Below are 12,159 nucleotides of genomic sequence, written 5' to 3'. Positions count from 1 at the left end.
TGTTAAATTTCCAGGAGCAACATTGGACAATTTGGATCCGTAGTTCTGTCTATCACGTGGTTTGTACATGAAGTGCTAATTTTATAGCTTTAAGTCTTGGATTTATTATCATGCTGAATCTATTTTAGGATCAGATTTAATTCCATGCCTGCAAACAACGTCACACGTGTATGTTGCACTTGATTGGCTGGCTGACCCACATGTCGTTGCTTGCAAGTATGCAATTAATATTAAAATTATCTTAATTTATAGAAATATTGCGCCTATACATTTTCCTTTCGTTTCAGTTAGTATTTTATTACTGGCTTCAATTCATAAATCAAACAGATATGATTTATTTGGAAACAAAGAACAAAATGACTTGTATCTTTTATTAAAATAAAAAGCATAAACTGGAATTCATCTTTCATCAAACTTCTGTCCCTTTATTCTTAGAAAGCAATATTAATCTATTAAAAGGAAAATAAAGAATAAAAAAAACTAATATAAATTATTAATTTGATATATGATACATAATCTGTCGAAAGCAAGACGTATATTTCTGCTATAATAAAAATAATTTTTGATTAAGGGTTTTTGTTGCAATAAGAATACGAATAATAAAAGGAAGAAATACGAATTAATGATTTGTGTATACAATTTCTAATGCCTTTCTTACAATAAGAATGATATTAATGAGATCGAAGCATTGCCACATGACAGAACAATTATTTCAATAAATATTGTTCGGAATAAATTATGCTTTATTGCATAACTATTTCTTTTTCATAAGAAAATAAAGTGTTATACATTTCTTAAATTTTGTTTTTCCATTTCTTCTCTTTCTTTTTTTGTAGAAGGGAATAATTCTTTTAAAAACTATTTTATTCCTTTTAAAACTTTCTTTTTGATGGTGACAAAATATTTTCAATAGTAGTAGTCTTTAATATTTTTGATTGAAAAAAGGAAATTTTCAAGAACTTCGATTAATTTTATTTAACATTATTGATCGTCTTATCAACGTCGTTTTATTAAAAACTTACTTACGTTTGCAAACATAGTATTAATATTTATTTTTAGTTTAATGTAATTACTAATATGGTTTATAAATACATCAAAATAAGTTAAATATTAGGTCTCAATACATTAATTAACGAGGGATATTTAAAGTAAATGTTTAAATTTTATTTAAAAAAATAAAACCATATTTTAATTTACTATAACCAAGGAACTCCCTTAAAAATAATTTTTATAGTTTTTATTTCTATCGAATAATAATAACATTTAAATAATTGTTTTTTTTCAAAGCAATAAAAATAAAATCAATTTAATTATATTTAGTGTTTTGGTATTTGAAATATAACATATACTCATATAACATTTAAATAATCGTCAATTATATTTTTAGTAATAATAAAATTGAAATTTATTTGTAAACATATTACCTTTTAGTTATCAATGAAAAGGAATAGCTTTAGGAATAGGGCATTTTTAAATAGGAAAATAGGTAACTTTTTCAATAGATTACTTAAACCAAAATAAATTGGTAGTTTATGCATCATAATATTTTTGTTCTATGAAAAGAGATAACTTTTGTAACAGAATATTTTTATCCATGTAAATAGATAATTTTTGTAGTAGAACACTTTCATCTACAAACATATAACGCTTGAATTAGAATAGTTTATCTATGGAAAAAATAGATTTATGTAGGAAAATAGGTAACTTTTGCAATAGATTACTTCAAACGAAATAAATTGATATCTTTATGCATTATAATATTTTTTTTATGAAAAGAGATAACTTTTGTAACAGAATACTTTTATTTATGAAAGAGAATTCCACCTTTTCAGTAGAATACTTTTATTTATGGAAAGAGATGATTTTTGCATCAGAATACGTTTTTATATGTCCATAAATTCTACACTGTAAAAATTCCAGTATAAAGTATCGGCACTTAGGGTGCATCATTCGTAAATTCCATTTTTTACTGCAATATATTATACCTCAATTTTCACATTATATATTTAATTTGAATGGTAAAGAGATTTTTTGGTAGTGATTACTGTAAAAATTTCGATATATCAGATTTTTTTGTTCCATGTCATGCTCCTGTAAAAAATACCAGCACCTTCAGTGGCGGTACTTTTACCGTAATTTGATCCGTAATTTTTTACATTGTACTTTTGCAGTAGAATATTTTTATTTAAAGAGATAACTTTTACAATAGCACAAGAAATAGATTACTTTTCAAATCGATTGCTTTTATCAATGAAAATAATGCTTTTTATAAATAGTAATAAGCATGCGAGGAATATATTTAATAAAAATACAGTAAAAATGAAAATAAGGAAAGCTACAAAATATTTAACTTTTCATTGATAAGGGGATTGACTTCAAAATATTTATATCAAAATAAGATTACTATAATCTTTGAAATCTTAATAAGAGAGTGGAGTATAATGTTTATTTAAGAAGTTTAAGCCAGTTTGAGCTGCTTGCCATTTCTATTTAAATGACGTGATATTTATTCTGGAATAATCTCCGGTATTTTATGATAATCATCTCATCCCTGAGGCTTAGAAGCTTAATATTTTGGATATCACAAAATACTTCCAAGATACAATATACTGGAATTAAAAGCGGAAATAAAGTAATGCCGTTCCTACTAAATTGTATAAGTTCTTAGCATAAATCTGTTTATCATGCGTCCAGTTTAAACGAGTTACCTAGTTTAACGATGAAAGTAATTTTAATATTGATTACTTCTGTAAGAATGTAGTTTTAATAATTTTCTCAATGCATTTAAATAATGGGACAGCGTAACTTTTTAAGGAATTAATTTTTTTCATAAAATAAATGTTAAACTAGTTTGTTCAGTTAGTGTAGTAGGTCGAATCTTTATCTAACGCGACTCGGGCTGGGATTCAAATCCCTAAGCTAAAAGATGGACGCTTGATCCGATTTTAGCTTTTCTGGTTGTGATTTAGTAGTTCGAAATCCTCGTGACGTCAGTGATGTAAAAGCTCCAATGTGCAGTTCTTCATCTTTACGGTTTTAAGGAAATGCCAGTTGTAAATCGTTACAATACCTTATAGTTTTGTATTGACGGTTTTTTAACCATACCAGTTGCAAACGGTTTCACACCAGTAAAAACAAAGAAAGCTTTCTACCCGTAATCTTTACGGTTAACTGCTGGTTATTTTACCGTATTTTTTAGAATTAAGATTCTAGGTTTGTATTTTTATAAGAAAAGTATATAGAAAAGAAAAATTATGGTCGAAACAATATGATAAGATATCATTCAGTTCAATATCGAAAAAAAAAATCTTTACGTCGAAAACTTACATAAAGATATAAGTTTTACTAATTTTAAGATAAAGTTTTACTAATTTTATAAGATGGGCTCTTAAAGTAAATTTTCATTAATGCTTAGAAAAGCAAGAAATGTTTGAGTACTCTTAAAATTAAATTTTATATAATTCTTCATTAAATTCAATATTGATTGAAGTTTTTGTATAGCTCATTATTGAAATAAGGGTTTTAATTTTCCTTGAAAAAATTGTTTTATCATTATTTAGAAAAAAATGATGGATTGTTTCAAAGTTCTTAATGCCTGTCAAACTGATTTTTTTAATAATTAATAAATTGAAAAACAGCACAAAGTTTCATTAAAAATTCTATTAGCTTCATCTTTAATTTACTTTTGTAAAAGTAATTAAATTTCATAAACAAAGGGAAATTTTTTCATTATAGCTTCATCAATATTTTCAATATTTGAGTTTGTTTTATAATTTTTTAACGAAATACTTATTAGTTTTTCCCATTATTGAAAAGGGAGGTATATCGATTTATCTGAATATTTGACCTAGTATTATGGTAGCTTAGTTTTTGCATTATGTGTTTTGCAGACATACATATGAATGCAGGACGATTCTAATAATGTTTCGTATACTGGTGGTCAGAGATACCAATTAACATAGATTCTGCTGAGTTTCAGAAATTATAAAACAAAGCTTTAGTTAATGGAGCTTAAAAAAATCTTTTTTTTGTGCATATCATCAAGTAAAGAAAAATCAAAACCACCTTAAAGATTTAAAACCTTCTTTTTAGATTCATAGATGGTGTTTCGAAAGAAATTGCTACTTTATAATTAACATAAATACCAATAAATATTAAACATAATAATTGAATATAATTTGCTTCTCAGTTGTTTGGTGTTAGCGCAAGCAAATATATATGCATTTATCTAAATGCTTGTACTTAATATAAGAAGGATAATTTTCAGAACTACGATTTATATATTACGTACGCAGCAAATCATAAGGAACTTTCATGTCCAAATTTATTACATAACGCAAGTTTTACTGAGTTTTAAACTAATAAATTAAAAACTGATCTAAATCCTGGGGCTTGATGAATCATTTTTGTAAGCAAATGATGCACACGAAATGAAAAACAATGGCGATGAAATATCTGATAAGAGAACCATAATTCTAATTCGAACTAAAATATATGGTTTCAAAACCATTCTTTTGATAACTGTTTCTATTCATATGGTAACGGCCTACCGGAAATTCTTTATCCTTTTTTTCAAAATTACAGTTCTTATTATCCCACATTTAGTAAGAGATAAAGAACTGAAAAGTAAACTAATAGTATATATTAACCGAATATATGGTTCTGATGCTATGCACTAAATTAATATAATAAATGTACAATTTACACAAATTATAAAATTATATATTTTTTGTTAATTTTATCAAAATCATTACCAAAAGGCTTTGGAAAAAATTACCGACCTTTTAGTGTTTCCATAGAGTCAGAACCACAGTAAATATTACTGTTATTCTGGTAGTTTTAAGCATAATTCCTTTCTTAGTGTGGTAAGTGAAATCTAAATCACCTCTGAATCCCATCTTTTTATCCAACCATTGTAAAACATCTAGAAAGTTTCAAATATCTATCTTTCAATAACCGTTGTAAGAATGCTTCGTAATTTCAACCCAAATGTGGACAGTGCTTGAGCTGGTACTTCCCTCTCCAAACTTTTACACCGCAATCAATGAAAAGGCTCTCAACTACAACCGTTTAAGAACACCTTGCAGCATATATACACGATTGTTGTTTAGTCACTTTCCACTTTTGCAATGCCTTAACAAATAGAACTTTCGTTTTTGATTCAATATAGTGGGGTACTTAAAGATACAGAGAAGGAAAAAAATTCGAATGACTATTGAATTAAAATATATATATATATATATATTTTCATTTCAATTATCCAGTATGAAAATAAAAGGACATTAAAACATGAGTTTTTCAAAAATGCTGTCTATCTGAGGAGATAACAAAAGGAAGTCTTGGGTGCAAAATTCATGATTACCAGCTTAGGTTGATCAGTAGGAATCAATGTCAGCAGATTTGTAACTGTATTTTTCATCACTTTTGCAACTGTATTTTTCACCATTTTTTCCCTTAACATGATCTTTATCAGCGCAGACTCATAAAAAAAGTTTAGTGAACTCTCAGAAATGAAACTCTCACTTTTGACGATTCAGCAATCCTTGACCGGTAATTCGTTAGATTTGAGAATCATGTCGTCACAAAATTACGTGATTTGTAACGAAATGCGAACTCTCAAATATATGACAAAAATGCTTCCTCTGCTATAAACCTCATCGTAGTGCATTTTGAGAACTAGAAAAACGAAACTAGAATGAAGACTATACAATAAAAAAAGGTCGAAATAAACCTACCGGGCTGTATGATGGTCAAGGAGTTGGCCCCGTACTAAGAAGATCTTGATTTGGAATCTGGTTTCAGGCTTGGGAGTAATTTATCTTTTTGTTATTTCTGCCTTTCTTGTGTTGTTGGAGCAACATCAATCCACTCATATGGTGTCTTCGATAAAGTGATTAGAGAAATTTACATTAGGCACAACCAGTTTTTTTTAAATTTTTAAGAAAAATAATAGAATGAAGAAAGAGTTTTTTAAATTTTTTAATTTTGACGTAATTCGTTTCTTTGAAGATGAGACGACAGTTATTTTGCACTTTGACGAATAAGTTCGATGAATTTGAAATTAGGTTCAGTGAAACAGGAAGCACATCCTATTTTTCTTTTTAACAATATGTCCGTTGCTCACTTTTTTTATTCCTATTTTAGTTACTGTGACAAAAATAATTATTCAAATACTCTTGGTTTCACACTTTAAGATTTAACAAAATAAATGCATAAATAAATAATCAGCACAAACTCTTACCATAAGATTTTTATTTGTTGTTATATCATTCTTAACTTCAATTATAATTTTCTTACAGTAAATTATGACATATTCTTTAAAAAAGTAAGTTATAACAAGTTGGCATGGAGAGGGGTGGTAAAAAGTTCATAATAAAGCTGAGGCGAGAGGTCTCTTGAGTTTAAATGATTGTCAACATATCCAGATATTTCTTGTTAACTGTGAGGAAACAAACTATATCGATTTAAAATGATTCTAAAGTGAATTAAAAATGAATTTACTATATCGCTTATGGATTTTATTGCTGCTTAAATATGAAAATAGGTTGAGCCAATCAGAGGAATTACAGCTTTAAAAATAATCAAAATGATCATTACGTTTTAAAGTTGTAATGAAAAAACTAATTCTTCGAAACTTTAAAAGGTTCACAGTACATAATTACTTACCTATCTAACGTATTAAAAACTTTAAAACAGAATCTTGGAAGGAAATTATTTTTTGTAGTGCCAGTCTGATACAAAGTTAAATTTTCCTCATTACAAATCAAATTGTTTATGTAAATAAGAGTTTCGTGAGGCTTATCAATAATTGAAAAATGTAAATTTTAGTTTCTTAACCTTTTCCAGCGCAGCGTCATCTTTTAACACTTATTAATATAAAAGTATCACAAAAAGCTAGAAATTTAAAACTATTTACTGCAGAAACTTCATCGATTATTAGCAACCTCTATTTTTAATTCAACGAGATATAGTATGCCTGCTGACTTAGAATGCACAGTCTAAATTTGCGTTTTCTAATGTGTTTCCTGACTGAATTTTTCAACTAAAATTCGGGCTGCTAGCAAGGGTAAAGGTTTCAAACATTAAACATTTACTTCAGTTAGACTCGATTTGTCTCCAGTAAGCCATCGTTAAATAGAAAAAGGTGAGATGACCATAGGATCAAGCATTTAATAATTCATCAAGCATTTAATAATTCATCAAGCATTTAATAATTCATTAATTTTTGAAAACTCTATTTTGAATTATATTTAATTGGTTTGAGAAACAAATTAAATCTAAATGAATTGCTTAAAGTTATTTCATTTACTAAGAGTATATTTAAATAAAGATACAAATTTAAAGTAAAGATTTAAACTTCCAAAAATTAAAAAAAGTGTATAAATACAATGAAAAGAATTACATTACTAATACCTTTAAGATTATTATCAAAAGTATAGTCACAAAAATAAAAGTGAAGGATAAATCTAAACCTTGAATACCTCAGAGACCCATTATCATGGGCATAAAAAACAGAATTAAATTTTTAAATACAGAGAAAATTATGGTCCCCAAAATAATAAAAAATAAATTATAAAATTCGTCGCAGTCTATTCTCAAGAGATTAGACGCAGAAGCAAAAATGCATCTGAAAATATTACCGATAGTATACTCATAAAACTTAAAGTATAAACCGAGAAGCAAATTAGGGCCACGAAAATAAAACTAAATTTTTAAATATTATTTTTTTTAAAAAATACTTTCAGGAATAAAGTCATAAAATAAAATAAGTTCTCTAATACTTATGAGACATTATCATGAATACAGTCATAAAAATAAAAAATAAAATTATTAAACATTTCCAGTACTATTATCATAAATAAAGGCACAAGCTAAGAAATAACCTCAGAAAGTATAAGAAGAAAATATCATAAGATATATTTTTTCACCAGAACTAAGCGATAAAAGAAATGCATAATTTATTGAATAAAAAGTTCGAGGAAAGTTTTCCCTAATGTATTATATTACAACTAAAGAAAAAAAAACTAGTTTTCTCCTGATCTTGTTTTTCTTGCATGAGAAATAACAAGAAGCACTTCCGGTATTGGCTACTACAATATTTGAGCATGCATTCCCAATCGTACCAGAATACCTAAATCTACCTTGTAGAAAATGGGAGGCAATGCTAATGGAAACACAGGAGAGGAAAACCGTTAAGTGGGTTAAAGCTTTCAGCAACATGGGATCGTCTATAGGTTTCCTTTTTAACAGTGGTTTTATCTGTTTCATTTCTTTCAGGTAAAATGATACCATAAACATACATACGCATATTTTCTCAGATTATTCTTTGAAAAAGAAAAAAAAAATACTTGTATTTTATATCGGAAAACGATACGCAAATGTAGGAATGTGGAGTAGAATATATTTTCCGTTTCATTTATTGCAAACTGTAACAGTGTAACAGAAAACTTTATTTTACTTTCATTGTATGGCTGCTATTATTGCGGAATTAGTTTTAAGGAGCGTAAATACATTTATTAAACATAATACAATATAAAACATTTTTGAATATCGATAAGTATTGCTTCAAACATTTTTAATACTATAGAATTAAATTAAATATAGGAATATTCAAATTTTTCGATTTAAAGTGATGAAGCTCTTAATATTTCACCAAAATCAATAATGTATTAAAATTTAACTAGTGGGCTGCCCCCCATGCTCGCTAACGCTCGCCAACCCTCGAAAATTGCTGCGCAATCTTGTATGGTTTGCTTCGCAAACCGAGCTCGCTTCGCTCGCTACTGACTTAGGTACATTGCAAATGCACAAAATTCTGAGAATTCAAAACAATCATTCAAATCCATATAACAACTTTTTTTTTAAAAAAAAAATTGCATCTTTTTAGTAAATACTAAGTCATTAAAGTAAATTTGAATGCAAATAAATGACATGTAATTCGTTAAACCTATTAGAAATGTGCTATAGTATAAAATCTTAAGATAAAATTTCTAAAACTGATATCTCTTTAAAAAGGTTAAAATTTTGGCTATAATTAAGTCTATTAAAAATTGAAATAAGTGAATTGCAATGGAAAAACCTGCATAAACAAATAAATTCTAGTAAAACAAATAAATTCATGATATAAATAAAAAATCGTCAAATAAATTCGTGATAAAAAGCGCTTTCGACAAAATACTAAAATAGAGATCTATCGACAAAGACTACTCACTTCTGCCTAGCTTATGCTCTCTCTGGTTATTTCCGTTTCCGTTTTAAAAAGCGCTATATGTTGAGCCATCTCAGCTAGATTTGGCATGCGACATTTTTAGCGGCAATCATTGGTCGATTTTCTAGCGTTGCCATTCGGGGAGTTGTAATGAGGCTTTTTTGTCGCCGTGTAAGAAAAATATATATATAGATATTCAATTATTTTGTTTCATTTCTATAAGTTGATCTGATTAACTTTATTGCACCTTACGAGGAGAAAACAATGCTGGTGGAACTACTGCAATATATGGTAATGACATTTCTAAAAAAATAACAGCAACAAAATTCTTGTTAATAAAATCCAAATATACGGTATTTAAGTCAATCACTTTTCCTTTTATACGGTAACGGTTTACCGGAAATTCTGTTTTAAAAATTATAGTTCTTATTACTACACATTTAGTAAAAAATACAAAACTGAAAAGTAAATTAAACCGAATAAATGATTTTTATGTCATGCTTTACGGTATCATTATATAGAAGTATCAAATTTTATTGATAACAAAAATTGTATAAACCACACTATTATAAATTTGTTATGCCCAGTCAAGAAATTTTTAATTTTAAGAATAGTCCTTGGTGCTTCAAATAAACTAATTTGTTTCTGTTACTTTATATCATTATTAGTTTATATTTTATTGTCTTTAATTATCAGTAATTTATAAAACATCTTTCTTCACTCATACACTAATCTTTAAAGTAAATAACGCAAAACCGGTACATAATTTTTAGGTTTTGTGAAGTGTGATGCAGTCACAAACATAGTTGAATTTTTCTAGACTAATAACTAAAGCCCGGAATTTCAGGCAATAAAAAATGCAAAAATAGGCAGGCAAAAAGGCATTTAAAAAGCTTGAAATAGGCACTTAAAAAAGGCACTTAAAATTGGAGCAAAATGGTAGTTGGTAATGCCTAAAAGCCCATATAGGTATCCAAGGTATAAAAAAAAGTTGCTAGAAGTATCCGGTATACCTACATATTCATTTCACTCGACTGTCGTACAAAAGAAGTGGACATAATTGCACAAAAAAAAACCCTCAACTGCGTAGGTGCGAAATAAAAATTGAAAACTCGTACTTACAATAATATTGTATGCAGATTTATTCTGATGATTGGTTGTTGTTGCACATCACAACTCGATGCTTTTTCAAATTTTCGAAAGAGAAATTTTGTCTCCTGTCAGTCAATATAGTTTTAAACAAAGAGAAGGATCTTTCTACTTCGACAGAAGTTATGGGCGCGTACCTAAAACAACTTGCCATGGTAGGAGATATGGTAAGTTCAACTGTAGTATCACCAGAAAGTACTTTTGCAATGTCCTTGATGCATTCAAAGTCTGTATTTGCAGAGATGACGTTTTCACATTTCTTCCTTATTATGTCACCAGATGGTCCAGGCACAGACATTAGTTCTTCAATAGTATTGTCGAAAATCTTTAGTGACTCGGACAAAGACATATTTCTTTTTTCCATGTGTTCAATAGCTCCAGGGAGCTTCCCAAAATAAGTTGAAATAAAAGTCAGTTCATTTTTAATTTTAGAACTGCTAAGCAGATTTTTACTTTTTCTTATGGCTATTGCCTCTTCATCCGAAAAGCTGGTAAGGACTCGAGTAACTTCCTCAAAATTTGTGCAGTAGTATGAGACTGCTGAAATCCATGTTCCCCATCTCGTAAGGATCGGTTTAGGAGGTAATTGAATGTCTGGTGCAATTTCTTTGAACACTTGAACTCTTGAAGGGGCTTTCACAAATACTTTTTTCACACTAGAAACAAGGGAGTCTACCTCAGGATAGAGACCTCTTACTTCCTCTGCTATCCTGTGCAATGCATGAGCAAGGCACGTTAGATGGATCATATTAGGAAATAAAACTTTTAAGGCATTTCCAGCTTTTTTCATGTAGGAGGCTGCATTTGTAAGAAATAATAGCACTCTTTCATGCTCAGTACCAGTTGGCCAAAGTAAAGCCAGTGCATTAGTGAACAACTGTGCAATTGTAGTACTGTTAGTCTTTTGCAACTGTTCAGATGTCAACAAAAAGATTTTATGTTTTTCAAATGGGTCCATAACACCAACAATAACATTCGCAACCTATCGTCCAGTTACATCTGTCGTTTCATCTATAGATAGCCATATGTTTTTCGTTCCGATTTCATTTTGAATAGTTTTAAGAACTTCGGTATAACAGTCATCTAAATAAGTTTTCCTTAAAGTTGATTCACAGCAGGGCTCGAAAAACAGCCCGTCCGCCCGTCCTCGGCGATCAAAGATTCCCCGCGGACAACAAGTTTCTCGAATCCAACGTCCGCGCGGACGGCCCTTTTTCCCCATTAATGTTCGTGATCCATTTTCAATTTTTGTTATCTTACATGAGCCTAGAACCTCACTTCTAAAATGACCCTCTAATCTAGAAATACGGCAACATACTGCTCAAGGTGGAATTGTTGTTTTCTCTGTCTGGGAGTACTGCAGCGGTTGAAAGAGGCTTTTCAACAATGAACTTGCAGAAAAACACATTACGTACTGGTCATAAACAAGAAGCGTTAATCGCAATTATGAACATCTACCTAAATGGAAAACCTCTTTCAGATTTCTGTGCAGAAACCTCTGTAAATCATTGGCTTGATTGTAGAACTGGCAAACGTCATATTTGATTCATTTAAAAAACGCAGTACCATCGGATAAATTGACATATAACTTGACCTTTGTTATTTATATTATTTCATTAAAGAAATAAATTATTTCATAAAAGAAATACTAGGTTTTACTATTAGTAACCTAGTATTTCTTTCATTATTGTATAATGTAATCCTAGTAACTAATTCATTGTGCAATTTATATTAATATTAGTAATAAATAAGAGAAAATTATATTTTTATTTATTTAGAAGCGACGGGTTAGTTTCAAAGGA

Source organism: Parasteatoda tepidariorum, chromosome 9 (genome assembly GCF_982258835.1).
Source record: "Parasteatoda tepidariorum strain Cologne lab strain chromosome 9, Ptep-v5.0, whole genome shotgun sequence".
Lineage (NCBI taxonomy): Eukaryota > Metazoa > Arthropoda > Arachnida > Araneae > Theridiidae > Parasteatoda > Parasteatoda tepidariorum.
The sequence above is the reverse complement of the archived record's forward strand: the minus strand, read 5'-3'. Positions refer to the sequence as shown.